The sequence below is a fragment of the Chiloscyllium plagiosum genome, unplaced genomic scaffold, assembly GCF_037043375.1.
Source record: "Chiloscyllium plagiosum isolate Xiang-an unplaced genomic scaffold, Cpla_swu_hap1 HiC_scaffold_52, whole genome shotgun sequence".
Lineage (NCBI taxonomy): Eukaryota > Metazoa > Chordata > Chondrichthyes > Orectolobiformes > Hemiscylliidae > Chiloscyllium > Chiloscyllium plagiosum.
In genome coordinates, this window is record NW_028270190.1 from 23,813,670 (window position 1) to 23,829,664 (window position 15,995).

A 15,995-nucleotide genomic window follows, 5' to 3' on the forward strand; every position below is an offset into this window, starting at 1 on the left:
TAAACCAATAGCTTTAATGCTGCCAGATGGGTCTATAATTGAAATCCCTGAACTTTTTCCCAATTTGATCGTACTCGGGTTTGCTGAGAAATGTTTTGTGTGAAGGAATAACCTCTTGCTGTATAATGTGTTTGAAAACCAAGCCGCCTCTCCAGTTCCAATAACCTTTTTCTCTCCCACTCTATCCGTCCACCCCTTGCAGGAATTCCTATTTTGAAACGACGACAGGACAAGAAATCCTTGCCTTGCATAGACCTTTCCTTCAGAGGGGAGTGGCGGACATCAGCCTGAGGCCTATTCGACAGGCTGCACCCCATGGGGCCCGTGTGAGTTGTGTCTACTTTTTAGCCTGACGTTTGATTTCCTCTGGGATGCCCTCGATTTTTAAAGGTCTCTGGCTAACTGAGATTGATTGTGGCTCTGTTATTTTAATGCAAGTTTGAAGCCTGTGGTGAAAATAAACAGGGCCTTGGGATTTGACACAAGCATGTTAAGTATCTGACACACAGAACTCCAAAAAGAGGAAATTAAAACCCTGAATGTGAAACTCTCCTTAAAAACTTGATATAATGTCAGAGTAATGTGAGGTGTGTGGGGCAGGATGGACGAGACAGGATAAAGACAGAGTGAAAGAGCGCGGGGGAGAGAGAGAGCGTTACAGCTGGCAGTCACACTGACATCAGGAAAATCTCAGAGGGAACCTCAGCAAATATCCCCACGGTCCGGCCAGTTCTTCGAGGCGACTGAGGGGTCATTGTTTAATGTTTTCAAACTGCACAGCTAACCTTTAGAAAGCATACAAATCCTTAAACTGTTAAAAAGGAAAGGAGGAATGATCAAGCTGTTCTGTGCTAGAGTTAACATGACAATGTTCACTGAGATCCAACGAAGTTGAAGTTCTGACATTAATGTCTCAACTGGACAGGCAGCTCTCTGGGAGGGGATTGAGAGACATTGCAATGTGTCTGACACTCTGGGGTGGAGACAGTAAACCCCTCAGGGACTAAAAATCTGCAGAAGAATATGTCAAATTAATTCTCATGTTTTTTCTCTATCTGTCGAGAGATAGAGCAGCTCCATCTGTCTGGTAGAGATTGTCTGTGGTGGGGGGTGTTCCGGGGTTGGGGGGAGAGAAAGCGGGACAGACAGATTGATGTACATGTGTGTGTCGAGAGAGAGGGATAGACAGAGATAGATTATTTGGTATCTGCAGCAACAGTTGACACTGAAACAGCTTCACACAGGAGAAAAGAATTAGATTCTCGGGCCGGCTGCTGCTGTAGTGCTGGGCTGGGAACAATGTCAGCTGAGTTGTATCTTTGAGTAAAGTGCACATTATCGCTGATCTTATGAGGGAAGGATATGCTTCAGTGGAGAGATCAACATAAAAGTAGTTCTTCAGGTGAAGTACCCGTTTCTGACAGTAGCATTGGACACAAAACCCTGTTTACCTCATTAAAAAAAGAGCAGAGTTTATTTAATTAAACATACGCACAATGAATTGTTGGATGATGAATAAATGTCTCGCCACGAGGACAGTCTGGAAGCATCCACGGGAATGTAGTCATCAAATGGGTCCGAAGCAAAGCGATATGCAAATGGAATCAAATTGTATTTGCACTTTGCATTTACCCCTGTTGACCTAAGAGATGGGTGAATGTGCTGTTGTTCGTTTGGCCATGAGATTGTTTTGCAAGTCGTACTAAATTGGAGGAAGGCAAATTTTGACGGTATTTGCCAAGAACATTCAATATCGGATTGGAAGCAGATACTCGCATTTAAAGGAACAGCCGTCAAAAATGAGATAATCAGAGTACAGAAGTAAGGTGGAATACAGGGCGGGTAGATGTAAGGTGGAGTAAACATTCACATTAGACACCCTGGACTAAAACCCTCTGAAATTGGGTCATGAGATGGGGAATTCATATTTAAACTAAGAGTCAGTGAGCTCTCTGGCTGAGACAGACGAGGCAATATGCAAGCTCAGGGGCAGCAGTCTGGAACAGGGGTAAGATAAAGGGAGGCCCCACAAATGCCTCAGCTAAAAGACAGTGAAGGAGCAAGTGAGGGCTGCAGAAGCTGGCGATCAGAGTGGAAAAGTGTGGCGCTGGAAAAGCACAGCAAGTCAGGCAACATCCGAGAAGCAGGAGAGTCAGCATTTCGGCCATCAGTCCATAATCAGGAATGTGGGGCGGGGGGAAGGGAACTGAAAGATAAACTGGGGGTTAGTTGATGGTGGGGCATGGGGGATGAGAGCTGGGAAGGTGATGGGTAAATGCAGGTGGGGAGAGGGTGATAGGTCGGAGGGGAGTGTGGAGCAGATTGTTGGGCAGGAAGATGGACAGATAGGACATATCACGTGGGCGTTGCTGAATTGGAGGTTTGTTTCTGGGATGAAGTGGGGGTAGGGGAGATGAGGAAACTGGTGAAGTTGATGTTAATTTCGCGTGGTCGGAGGGTCCCAAGGTGGAAGATGATGCGTTCCTCCTTCAGGTATTGGGTGGCTTGGACTTGGCGTGGTGGCGTCCCAGCTCTTGCATGTCCTTGGGACTGTCAGATTGGGAGTTGAAGTGTTCAACCACAGGGTTTGTTTGGTGCCTGTGTCCCAGAGATGTTTCCTGAAACAATCCACATGACGGTGTCCTGTCTCCAAATGTAGAAGAGACCATTTCGTGTGCAACCGACACAATAGATGAGGTGTTAGGATGCACAGAGAAATTTTTGCCAGATGTGGAAGGATCCTTGGGGCCTTTGTCAGAGGAAAAGGGGGAGGTGTGGATGCAGGTTTTACACAGCTTGCTGCGATAAGGAAGGTGTCGACGTGGAGGGTGGTTTGGTGGGGTGTGTGGGACTAACCAGGCAATTACTTTTGGAATACCTTCTGTGCACTGCTTCCACATTCACTCCGTGACTCGCTGGTGAGGTCCACCCACCCCCCACCAACCGACCCGTCACTCCCTGCACCTTCACCTGCCACCGCATGAAGTGTAAAACCTGCATTCAAACACCTTCCTGCTCACCCCTGTCCAAGGCCCCAAATGATCCTTCCACATCTGGCAACGATTTTTTTGTGCTTTCAAACACCTCATCTACTGTGCCTTTTGCTCTTGGTGGTGTCTCCTCCACATTGGGGATACAGGACGACAACCGATTCGAGATAGGCAATATGGCTTTGAGCATTCGAATTCGTGTCTAAATGACTTGATGTTTTGAAGAGGTTTGATGAGAAGGCGTTTGGTATGCATTTCATCATTGGACAGAGTATTAAGCATAGGAGTTGGGAGAGTATATTGCAACTGTACAGGACATTGGTTAGGCCGCTCTTGGCATATTATGTGCAATTCTGGTCTCCCCTCTATTGGAAGGATGTTCAGAAACTTGAAAGGTTTCAGAACAGATTTACGAGCATGGTGCCAGGGTTGGAGGATTTGAGCTACAGGGAGATGCTGAATAGTCTGCTGCTGTTTTCACTGGTGTGTCAGAGGCTGAGGCATGATTTTATAAAATCATGATGAGAATGAATAGGATAAATAGACAAGGTATTTTCCCTGGGGTGGGGGAGCCCGGAACGAGAGGGGATAGGTTGATGGTGAGAGGAGAAAGATATAAAAGTGACCGAAGGGGCAACGTTTTTCTCGCAGAGGGTGGTGTGTGTTTGGAATGAGGGGCCAGAGTAAGTGGTGGATGCTGTTAAATTACAGCATTTGAAAGGCATCTGGATGGGAACATGAATAGGAGTCTTTTGGAGGGATATGGGCCGGATGCTAGCAGGTGGGACTCGATTGGGTTGGGATATTTGGCCGGGATGGACGGGTCGGACCGAAGAGTCTGTTTCCATGCTGTACATCTCTATGACTCTGTGAAAGCACAGTGGTGGACGTGATCTATATGGACTTCAGTGAGGCACTTGAAAAGGTTCCTCATGGTAAATTGTTTAGCAAATTAAGACCATGTGCAATATCGGGAGAACTAGCCATTTCACTGTAGAATTGGCTCAAAGGGAGAAGACAGAGAGTTTTGGTAGATGGTTATTTTTCTGTCTGGAGGACTATGACCAGCGGTGTCGCACAAGGATTGGTGCTGGGTCCACAGTGTTCTGTCAGTTACATAAATGACTTGGATGTGAATATAAGAGGCATAGTTTCTAACTGGAAGATGGTAACAAAGTTGGAGGTGCAGTCGACAGCGAAGAAGCTAACCTCAGAGTACAACAGGATCTTGATCAGATGGGCCACTGAGCTGAGGAATGGCAGATGGATTTTAATTTAGATAAATGCGAAGTGCTGCATTTTGGGAGGGCAAATTAGGGCAGGACTTGTACACTGTATGGAGTGGTCCTATGGTGTGTTGCTGAACAAAGGGAGTTTGGAGTGCAGGTTCACAGTTACTTCATAGTGGAGTTGCAGGTAGACAGGAAAGTGAAGAAGGCATTTGGCATACTTTCCTGTCTTGGTCAGAACATTGAGTATAGGAGTTGGATGGTAATGCTTTGGCTGCGCAGGACATTGGTTAGGCCACGTTTAGAATGCTGTGTTCACTTCTGGTCTTCCTGATGTAGGAACGATGCTGTGAAATTTGAAAGTGTTCTGAAAAGATTTATAAGGATGTTGCCAGTTTTGGAGGGTTTGAGCTGTAGGGAGAGGCTGAATTTGACTGGGGCTATTTCCCCTGGAGCATCGGAGGCTGAGGGGTAACCTTACAGAAGTTTTTAAAATTAAGAGGGGTATGGAGAGGGTGAAGAGCTATAGTCTTTTCCCCTGTTTGGGGGATTCCAGAACTGGAGAGCATAGGTTTAAGGAGAGGGAAAAGATTTGGAAGAGATCTACTGGGTAAAATGTTCACGCAGATTCTGGTGTGTGTATGAAATGCGCTGCCAGGGGAATTGGTGGACGTGTGTCCTGTTACTTTTAAAAGGCACCAGAATGGATATTTCAATAGGAAGAGATTGGAAGGAAATGGGGGAAATGCGAGCAAATGGAACTGGATTAATTGAGGATATTTGGTCTTAATAGACGAGTGGGACCGAAGGGTACTGATCAGCCCCATGGTTCTGTGAGACTATTTGGAATGTTGCATGGCAACGTGGCCAGTCGCATCCTTCCCAACACCGGGAACTGGTAGAATCTCAGTGCGCAGTGACACTTGGTGTTTGTGTACTGAGGGTCTATGCACAGCTTGATGCAGCTCAACACAAAGGGGGTGGGGGGAACATCAGTTTGAGGGCATAATAGCATTCTACATTCGCTTGGCGCCTGCCCCATCCATTGTGCCGTCGCCACGTTGTGGCCACTTCTGAAAACCCAAAACTTGATTCTGCACCAATTCACACGCAGCCGCCCTCACACGCTCCTGAACACTTTCCCCAATTCGAGACACTCCACCCCACCCCACCCCCACCCAGAGGACGACCGGTGGAATGATAATAAGAATACATCCTGCAGTAAGAAACCAGATGCTCTCGAGTTTGAGACACTGTTACCGCTACCTTTGTGTGGCACTATATCTGTCTTTCTGTTCCTGTCTCTGTTTCTCTTTCCCCGACCCCCACACCCTACCTCTCTCTTTAGTGGGTGATAGTGGATCGTTCTGGAGGGTTATAAACAGTGGTGTCCCACAAGGATCGGTGCTGGGCCAACTGTGTTTTCTCAGTTACATAAATTACTTGGATGTGAAAATAGGAGGCACAGTACCTAAGTGGCAGATTTCACTAAAATTGGTGGTGCAGTGGATAGCGAAGAAGCTTCCCTAGAGTTAGGGGGGATATGTTTGAAATGCAAGCAAATGGGACTTTATTAATTGAGGATACTTGGTCTTCATGGTGAGTTGGACCGAAGGGTCTGTTTCCGTCCTGAACACCCACATGACTCTGACTCTATTTGGAGCGTTGCAAGGCAACGAGGCCAATCCCATCCTTCCCAGCATCGGGGACAGGTCGAACCATCACTTCGGAGTGACACTTGGTATTTGTGTGCACACAGCTTGATGCAGCCGCAGACAAAGGGGCCATCAGGGTAAGGGCGGTGGTGGGTATGTTCATTCACCCCCACACCCCCCACCCCCACCCCCCCCCCCCCCGCCCACCTAATCGACGGTTTTGTACTTGGACTCCCTGTTGACACAGGCTATCTTAGGCTGCCAGATGAAGTGGAAGTTGCCTCGGGTGACTGAAACAGTGCAGTTTTGGGTGATGGGCCAGACCAGCGCCATGCCCAAGAACAGAGAGTGCATCACACCTGGTATCCAGGTTTTTACCCATAAATGGGGAGGGAGTGGTGCTCCTAAAAGACCAGTGTCTGCTTCAATTTGGCCGTGCACTCCTCGCTATATTTTATGCACACATCAACCCCTCCGAGCTATATTCCCAGCATCTTTAGGTAATCTGTCCTGCTTGTTTAGGGAATGAAGGATCAGTCAGCTGAGTTCCCACAGAACATGGCCTCACTCTTGCCTCAATTTCCCTTGGTTCCCAAAGCCAGTTGGAACTGATCCCAAATGGTCATGAGTCTGAGCACTGACAGCGGGTCCCAGCAAAAAATGGTGACAAAATCCTTGTACGGGGAGGCGTTGACCTGCAGGCCTCGACTGCCTGGAATAGTTACCCTTCTCAGGATCACATCCATCCTGATGGACTCAGCAAGGGTCTCTATACAACACACAAACACGCCGGTGAAAGTGGACAGCCCTGCCTCACCCGGGATCTGACGGGGAAGCTTCCAGATCCCACCCGTTTATTGAGACTGCGCGAACGATGTTGTTGTGGAGCAGTCGGATCCAGTTGCTGACTCCGTCCCCAAAGCCAATTTTGGAGAGTAGGTCCCACATGGAGGTGTGTGTGATATTCTGTCAAAAGCCTTCTCCTGGCCCAGGCTAATGAGGCAGGTGTCCACCCCTGACCTGTATGTCGGTGATCATACATCCTTCAGGAGTATGAGGCGCTCAGAGAGATTGTCCTGCCCAGTACAACACAGATTTGGTTGGAATGGATCACCGATCCCAGAGCAGACCAGACTCAGTTGGTGATGACCTTAAGACAGTATTTTGTAGTCTACACGCAGCAATGATATTGGCTTCAATTTCTAATTTCCTCCCTCCTCCCCCTTCCGCTTGTGGATGAGCGTGATGATACCTTTCTGATGTATTTGCTCATGGTTCCTGCCAGAAACAAACTGTCATACACCTCGTGCAGGTCCTGGCCAGTCAAATACCACCGAGCCGAATACATCTCGATAGAAAGCATGGTTTTGTGTAGAAGAGGCCATGCCTCGGTTAATGAATTAAGTTGATTGAGGACATGACGAAGATGACTGGTGACAGAAAAGTCGACGATATTGACTTCAGTCTTCCTCATGACAGACTGGTACACAAGCTTGATATCAGGGGTGAGATGGCAAGATGTATACAGAACTGGGGTAGTAGGAAGACTGAGGGGGCAGTGAATGGATGGTTTAAGGAATGGAGAGTTGTGATTATTGGTGTTCTGCAGGGATCAGTGCTGGGAGCTCTGCTGTTTATGGTCGATTTAGACGAAATCGTGGTTGGTTATTTAATAGATTTGCATATTATTGTGGGATTGCAGATAGTGAAGAAGATTGTCAGAGGATACAGAAGTTCGAGTTTAATCCGGAAAAATGGGAGTTGATCCATTTTCAAAGGTCAAGTGTAGATTTAATAGTGAATGGTAGAACCCTTAGGAGTATTAACATGCAGAGCGATGTGTGTGTGCAGGTTTACAGATCATTGAAAGTGGCAGCTCAGGCCTTTAAGGTAGTGAAAAAGGCCTATGGCATGCTTGCCTTCACTGGAAGGGGCATTGAGGATATGGATAGATGATTACGCTGGAGCATCAGAGAACTTTAGTGAGGCCACACTTGCGATACTGTGTGCAGTTCTGGTCACCAGAAGGATGTGAATGCTTTGGAGCGGGTACAGAAAACGTTTACCCGGATGTTGCCTGGTATGGGGGAAGTTTAGCTGTGAAGAATCGTTGGATAGACTGGGGCTGTTCTCAATAGAATGCAGGAGGTTGAGGGAGCTGATCGATGTTTATAAGATTGTTACTGGCGTGGACAGAGTGGACAGTATGAGGATTTTTTCCCAGGGTTGAAGGGGTACAGGGGCGACAGGTCCAAGGTGCGAGTGACGAAGGAAGGGAGCAGTTTAAAAGAGATGTGAAAGACACGTTTTTCACAGAAAGGCTGCTGAGTGCCTGAAATGTGCTGCCAGAGGAAGTGGTGGAAACAGACACGACAGCAGCTTTCAAGAAACACCTGGACGAATACATGAACAGGAAGGGAAGAGAGGAATAGGAATCCTGTAAGTGAAGACAGTTTTGGAAAGTAAGGACAAAATGACTTGGCGCAGGCTTGGCGGGCCGGACGGCATGTCACTGTGCTGCGTTGTTCTTAGTTCTCTTCTTCTCTGTGTTCTAAGATCCAAGACCTGAGCAAGCTGCAGCTCCACGAGATTGTTCCCATACATATTCCACAGAGCGTGTGTCAATACCCCTTCCACAGGAGGAGAGAGAGGGGGAGCTATTTGAGATGGTGAAACAGCAGTAATTTCAGTTGCTGGCATTAAGCAAATAATCAAGACTTGACCAGCATTGCAGAGTAGAAAGGAATCATGAATTAGCTACTGCTGCATTCCTCTACATGGGATCTTGCTGTGCATCAATTGTCATCATTGCATCTTTGCTCGCAGTGAGTTTTGTCATCAGCCAACTCCTCATTTTGGAAAGGTTTCAAAAAAGTCTGACCTGAAAAACAACTTCTGGCTGACATGTTTAATGCTTAGATGTTGGTGAGAGAGAGAGAGAGAGACAATCCCTGGGATCTTGCTGTGCCATCTCTAAAAATATTTTCCCTGTCTTTTAATTGATCCCGTTTCTTTTATCCCAGGGAATTTTATTCGCTTGGAAAATCCAAAGAGAGAGAGAGAGAGAGAGAGAGAGTTTGGGCAAGGTGAACTTTAAAAAGAGCATCCTCCAAGAGGAGAACACAATCCTGAGGCCTATTCCACAGGCCGCACTCCTTGGGGCCCCACTTCAGTTGTGTCCCTTTATTTTCTCAAAGACTGGTTTCATTTGTTGGACCCTAGTTTTTTAACAGTCCTCTGGTTAATTGGGTCCTGTCAGATTATGGGCCTGTCATTTTAAAACAGGTTTGAAGCCTGGGGTTAAAGTAACCAAGGTCTTCAAATTTGACACAAAGTTGTTAACCCCCAAGTCCCCACACACAGCGAGTGTCTGACTGACAGAACTTCCCAAAGAGGAAAGTAAAATCCTAAATGTCAAACTGTCTCTTAAAGATTGTTATAATGTCAGAGTAATAATGTGCGAATCTTTACATTGAGAGTGAGAGAGAGACTTGTAAATGGGAGAGAGGCAGGAGAAAGACAGAGAAGGTGGGTGTGAGGGAGAGACATTTGAGATTGTGAATTCGCAGTTTTGTCAGTGCCTGTAGTTGCAACAAATATTGAACATTTAAGCAGCCCCCATCAGAAATATCGAGCTGATCTTGCTGCTGACATTTTTCTGCCTGTGAGATCTTGCTGTGCTCTGACAGCCTGCGGCAATGCGATCGAAGCAACGAGCGCTTCAATTAACCAATAGATTGAATGCTGCCCGGTGGGTCTATAATTGAAATCCCTGATCTTTTTTTCCCAATTTGATCGTAATTGGGTTTGCTGAGAAATGTTTTGTGTGAAGGAAAACCTTTTGCTGTGTAATATGTTTGAAAACCAAGCCGCCTTTCCTGTTCCAGTAACCTTTTTCACTCCCTCTCTCTCCACACACCCCTTGCAGGAATTGTTATTTGAAACTATGACAGTACAAGAAATCCTTCCCTTGGATAGACCTATGCTCCAGAGGGGAGTGGCGGACATCAGCCTGAGGCCTATTCGACAGGCTTCATCCCATGGGGCCCGTGTGAGTTGTGTCTATTTGTTAGCCTGAGGTTTGATCTCCTCTGGGATGCCCTCGATGTTTAAAGGTCTCTGGTTAACTGAGATTGATTGTGGCTCTGTCATTTTAATGCAAGTTTGAAGCCTGTGGTGAAAATAATCAGGGCCTTGGGATTTGACACAAGCATGTTAAGTGTCTGACACACAGAAGTCCAAAAAGAGGAAATTAAAACCCTGAATGTGAAACTCTCCTTAAAAACTTGGTATAATGTCAGAGTAATGTGTGGTGTGTGGGGCAGGATGGACGAGACAGGATAAAGACAGAGTGAAAGAGCACGTGGGAGAGAGAGAGCGTTACAGCTGGCAGTCACACTGACATCAGGAAAATCCCAGAGGGAACCTCAGCAAATATCCCCACGGTCCGGCCAGTTCTTCGAGGCTACTGAGGGGTCACTGTTTAATGTTTTCAAATTGCGCAACTCACCTTCAGAAAGCATACAAATGCTTAAAATGTTTAAAAGGAAAGGAGGAATGATCAAGTTTTTCTGTGCTAGAGTTAACATGACAATATTCACTGAGATCGAAGGAAGTTGAAGTTCTGACATTAATGTCTCAACAGGACAGGCAACTCTCTTGGAGGGGATTGAGAGACATTGCAAAGTGTCTGACACTCTGGGGTGGAGACAGTAAACACCTCAGGGACAATAAATCTGCAGAAGAATATGTCAAATTAATTCTCATGTTATTTCTCTCTCTGTCGAGAGATAGAGCAGGTCCATCTGTCTGGTAGAGATTGTCTGTGGTGGGGGGGTGTTCCGGGGTTGGGGGGAGAGAGAGAGGGACAGACAGATTGATGTACATGTGTGTGTCGAGAGAGAGGGATAGACAGAGAGAGATTATTTGGTATCTGCAGCAACAGTTGATACTGAAACAGCTTCACACAGGAGAAACGGATTAGATTCTCGGGCCGGCTGCTGCTGTAGTGCTGGGCAGGGAACAATGTCAGCTGGATTGTGTTTTTGAGTAAAGTGCACACGATCGCTGGTCTTATGAGGGAAGGATATGCTTCCAGTGGAGAGATCAACATAAAAGTAGTTCTTCAGGTGAAGTACTCGCTTCTGACAGTAGCATTGGACACAAAACCCTGTTTACCTCATTAAAAAAAGAGCAGAGTTTATTTAATTAAACATACGCACATTGAATTGTTGGATGCTGAATAAAGGTCTCGCCACGACGTGAGTCTGGAAGCATCCACGAGAATGTAGTCATCAAATGGGTCCGAAGCAAAGCGACATGCAAATGGAATCAAATTTAATTTGCATTTTGCATTTACCCCTGTTGACCTAAGAGATGGGTGAATGTGCTGTGGTTCGTTTGGCCATGAGATTGTTTTGCAAGTTGTACTAAATTGGAAGATGGCAAATTTTGACGGTACTTGCCAAGAACATTTAATAGCTGATTGGCAGCAGATACCCGCAGGTAAAGGAACAGCTAAAAAATGGGAAGCCGTCAAAAATGAGATAATCAGAGTACAGAAGTAAGGTGGAATACAGGGCGGGTAGATGTAAGGTGGAGTAAACATTCACATTAGACACCCTGGACAAAAACCCTCTGAACTTGGATCATGAGATGGGGAATTCATATTTAAACTAAGAGTCAGTGAGCTCTCTGGCTGAGACAGACGAGGCAATATGCAAGCTCAGGGGCAGCAGTCTGGAACAGGGGTAAGATAAAGGAAGGCCGCCACAAATGCCTCAGATAAAAGACAGAGAGGAGCAAGTGAGGGCTGCAGAAGCTGGCGATCTGAGTGGAAAAGTGTGGCGCTGGAATAGCACAGCAAGTCAGGCAACATCCGAGAAGCAGAAGAGTCAGCATTTCGACAATCCGCCCATCATCAGGAATCTGGGACGGGGGGAAGGGAACTGAAAGATAACCTGGGGGTTAATTGGTGGTGGAGCTGGGGGGAAGAGAGCTGGGAAGGTGATGGGTAAATGCAGGTCGGGAGAGGGTGATAGGTCGGAGGGGAGTGTGGAGCAGATTGTTGGGAAGGAAGATGGACAGATAGGACATGTCACGTGAGTGTTGCTGAATTGGAGGTTTGTTTCTGGGATGAGGTGGGGGTAGGGGAGAGAGGAAACTGGTGAAGTCGATGTTAATTCCGCGTGGTCGGAGGGTCCCAAGGTGGAAGTTGCGGCGTTCCTCCTTCAGGCATCGGGTGGCTTGGACTTGGCAGTGGTGGTGTCCCAGGTCTTGCATGTCTTTAGGACTGTCAGAGTGGGGGTTGAAGTGTTCAGCCACAGGGTTTGTTTGGTGCCTGTGTCCCAGAGATGTTTCCTGAAACAATCCACAAGACGGTGTCCTGTCTCCAAATGTAGAAGAGACCATTTCGTGTGCAACCGACACAATAGATGAGGTGTTAGGATGCACAGAGAAATATCTGCCAGATGTGGAAGGATCCTTGGGGTCTTTGGCAGAGGAAATGGGGGAGGTGTGGATGCAGGTTTTACACAGCTTGCTGCGATAAGGGAAGGTGTCGAAGTGGAAGGTGGTTTGGTGAGGTCTGTGGAACTAACCAGGCAATTACTTTTGGAATACTCTCTGTGGACTGCTTCCACATTCACTCCGTGACTCCCTGGTGAGGTCCACGCCCCTCCACCAACCGACCCGTCACTCCCTGCACCTTCACCTGCCACCGCATGAAGTGTAAAACCTGCATTCAAACACCTTCCTGCTCACCCCTGTCCAAGGCCCCAAATGATCCTTCCACATCTGGCAACGATTTTTTTGTGCTTTCAAACACCTCATCTACTGTGCCTTTTGCTCTTGGTGGTGTCTCCTCCACATTGGGGATACAGGACGACAACCGATTCGGGACAGGCAATATGGCTTTGAGCATTCGAATTCGTGTCTGAATGACTTGATGTTTTGAAGAGGTTTGATGAGAAGGCGTTTGGTATGCATTTCATCATTGGACAGAATATTAAGCATAGGAGTTGGGAGAGTATATTGCAACTGTACAGGACATTGGTTAGGCCGCTTTTGGCATATTATGTGCAATTCTGGTCTCCCTTCTATTGGAAGGATGTTCAGAAACTTGAAAGGGTTCAGAACAGATTTACCAGCATGGTGCCAGGGTTGGAAGATTTGAGTGACAGGGAGAGGCTGAAAAGTCTGCTGCTGTTTTCACTGGTGTGTCAGAGGCTGAGGGGTGACCGTGTAGAATTTTATAAAATCATGAGGAGAATGGATAGGATAAATAGACAAGGTATTTTTCCTGGGGTGGGGGAGCCCAGAACGAGAGGGGATAGGTTTACGGTGAGAGGAGAAAGATATAAAAGTGACAGAAGGGGCAACTGTTTGCTCGCAGAGGGTGGTGTGTGTATGGAATGAGCGGCCAGAGGAAGTGGTGGATGCTGTGAAATGACAGCATTTGAAAGGCATCTGGATGAGTACATGAATAGGAGTGGTTTGGAGGGATATGGGCCGGATGCTGGCAGGAGGGACTCGATTGGGTTGGGATATTTGGCCGGGATGGACGGGTTGGACTGAAGAGTCTCTTTCCATGCTGTACATCTCTATGACACTATGAAAGCAGAGTGGTGGACGTGATCTGTATGGACGTCAGTGAGGCACTTGAAAAGGTTCCTCATGGTAAATTGTTTCGCAAATTAAGACCATGTGGAATATCGGGAGACCTAGCCATTTCACTGTAGAATTGGCTCAAAGGGATAAGACAGAGGGTTTTGGTGGATGGTTCTTTTTCTGTCTGGAGGACTATGACCAGCGGCGTCGCACAAGGATTGGTGCTGGGTCCACAGTGTTCTGTCAGTTGCATATTTGACTTGGATGTGAATATAAGAGGCATAGTTTCTAACTGGAAGATGGTAATAAAGTTGGAGGTGCAGTCGACAGCGAAGAAGCTAACCTCAGAGTACAACAGGATCTTGATCAGATGGGCCACTGAGCTGAGGAATGGCAGATGGATTTTAATTTAGATAAATGCGAAGTGCTGCATTTTGGGAGGGCAAATTAGGGCAGGACTTGTACACTTTATGGAGTGGTCCTATGGTGTGTTGCTGAACAAAGGGAGTTTGGAGTACAGGTTCATAGTTACTTCATAGTGGAGTTGCAGGTAGACAGGATAGTGAAGAAGGCATTTGGTATGCTTTCCTGTCTTGGTCAGAACATTGAGAATAGGAGTTTTTAGGTAATGTTTTGGCTGCGCAGGACATTGGTTAGGGCACGTTTAGAATGCTGTGTTCACTTCTGGTCTTCCTGATGTCGGAACGATGCTGTGAAATTTGAAAGTGTTCTGAGAAGAATTATGAGGATGTTGCCAGTGTTGGAGGGTTTGAGCTGTAGGGAGAGGCTGAATTGACTGGGGCTATTTCCCCTGGAGCATCGGAGGCTGAGGGGTAACCTTACAGAAGTTTTTTTAAAATTAAGAGGGGCATGGAGAGGGTGAAGAGCTGTGGACCTTTCCCCTGTGTGGGGGATTCCAGAACTGGAGGGCATAGGTTTAAGGTGAGGTGAAAGATTTGGAAGAGATCTAATGGACAAAATGTTCACGCAGATTCTGGTGTGTGTATGAAATGCGCTGCCAGGGGAATTGGTGGATGTGTGTACTGTTACTTTTAAAAGGCAGCAGGATGGATATTTCAATTGGAAGAGTTTGGAAGGAAATGGGGGAAATGCGAGCAAATGGAACTGGATTAATTGAGGATATTTGGTCTTAATAGACGAGTGGGACCGAAGGGTACTGATCAGCCCCATGATTCTGTGACACTATTTGGAATGTTGCATGGCAACGTGGCCAGTCGCATCCTTCCCAACACCGGGAACTGGTAGAATCTCAGTGCGCAGTGACACTTGGTGTTTGTGGACTGAGCGTCTATGCACAGCTTGATGTAGCTCCATACAAAGGTGGTGGTGGGGGGAACATAAGGTTGAGGGCGATTTTGGGTATATTCGCATTCGACATTCGTTTGGCTCCTTCCCCATCCATTGTGCCGTCGCCACGTTGTGGCCACTTCTGAAAACCCAAAACTAGATCCTGCACCAATTCACACGCAGCCGCCCTCACACGCTCCTGAACACTTTCCCCAATTCGAAACACTCCACCCCACCCCACCCCCACCCAGAGGACTACCGTTGTAATGATAATAAGAATACATCCTGCAGTTAGAAACCAGAGGCTCTCGAGTTTGAGACACTGTTACCGCCACCTTTGTGTGGCACTGTATCTGTCTCTCTGTTCCTGTCTCTGTTTCTCTTTCCCTGACCCCCACACCCTACCTCTCGCTTTAGTGGGTGTTAGTGGATCGTTCTGGAGGCTTATAAACAGCGGTGTCCCACAAGGATCGGTGCTGGGTCCACTGTGTTTTTCAGTTACGTAAATTGTAACATAGGATGTGAACATAGGAGGCACAGTACCTAAGTGGCAGATTTCACTAAAATTGGAGGTACAGTGGATAGCGAAGAAGCTTCCCTAGAGTTAGGGGGTATATGGGTAAAATGCAAGCAAATGGGACTGTATTAATTGAGGATACTTGGTCTTAATGGTGAGTTGGACCTAAGGGTCAGTTTCCGTGCTGAACACCCACATGACTCTGTGACTCTATTTGGAGCGTTGCAAGGCAACGAGGCCAATCCCATCCTTCCCAGCCCCGGGGACAGGTAGAACCATCACTACGGAGTGACACTTGTTATTTGTGTGCACACAGCTTGATGCAGCCGCAAACAAAGGAGCCATCAGGGTGAGGGCGGTGTTGGGTATGTTCATTCACCCCCACACCCCCCACCCCCCCCACCCCCCGCCCACCTAATCGACGGTTTTGTACTTGGACTCCCTGTTGACACAGGCTATCTTAGGCTGCCAGATGAAGTGGAAGTTGCCTCGGGTGACTGAAACAGTGCAGTTTTGGGGGATGGGCCAGATCAGCGCCATGCCCAATAACAGAGAGTGTATCACACCTGGTAGCCAGGTTTTTACCCATAAATGGGGATGGAGTGGTGCTCCTAAAAGAACTGTGTCTGCTTCACTTTGGCCGTGCACTCCTCGCTAGATTTTATGCACACCCCAACCCCTCCGAGGT

The 15,995-nt window shown here is 47.2% G+C and overlaps 1 long non-coding RNA gene across 1 annotated transcript in view; it reads left to right on the forward strand.

The window, feature by feature from the left end:
- The first annotated feature begins 205 nt into the window (after window positions 1-205).
- LOC148134883 (uncharacterized) overlaps window positions 206-15,995 on the forward strand; it is a 44,982-nt gene continuing 29,192 nt past the window's right edge. Inside the window, exons 1-2 of the long non-coding RNA XR_015755643.1 lie at window positions 206-326; window positions 9,803-9,925. This is a non-coding gene — a long non-coding RNA (uncharacterized LOC148134883). The remainder of the gene's footprint in view (window positions 327-9,802; window positions 9,926-15,995) is intronic.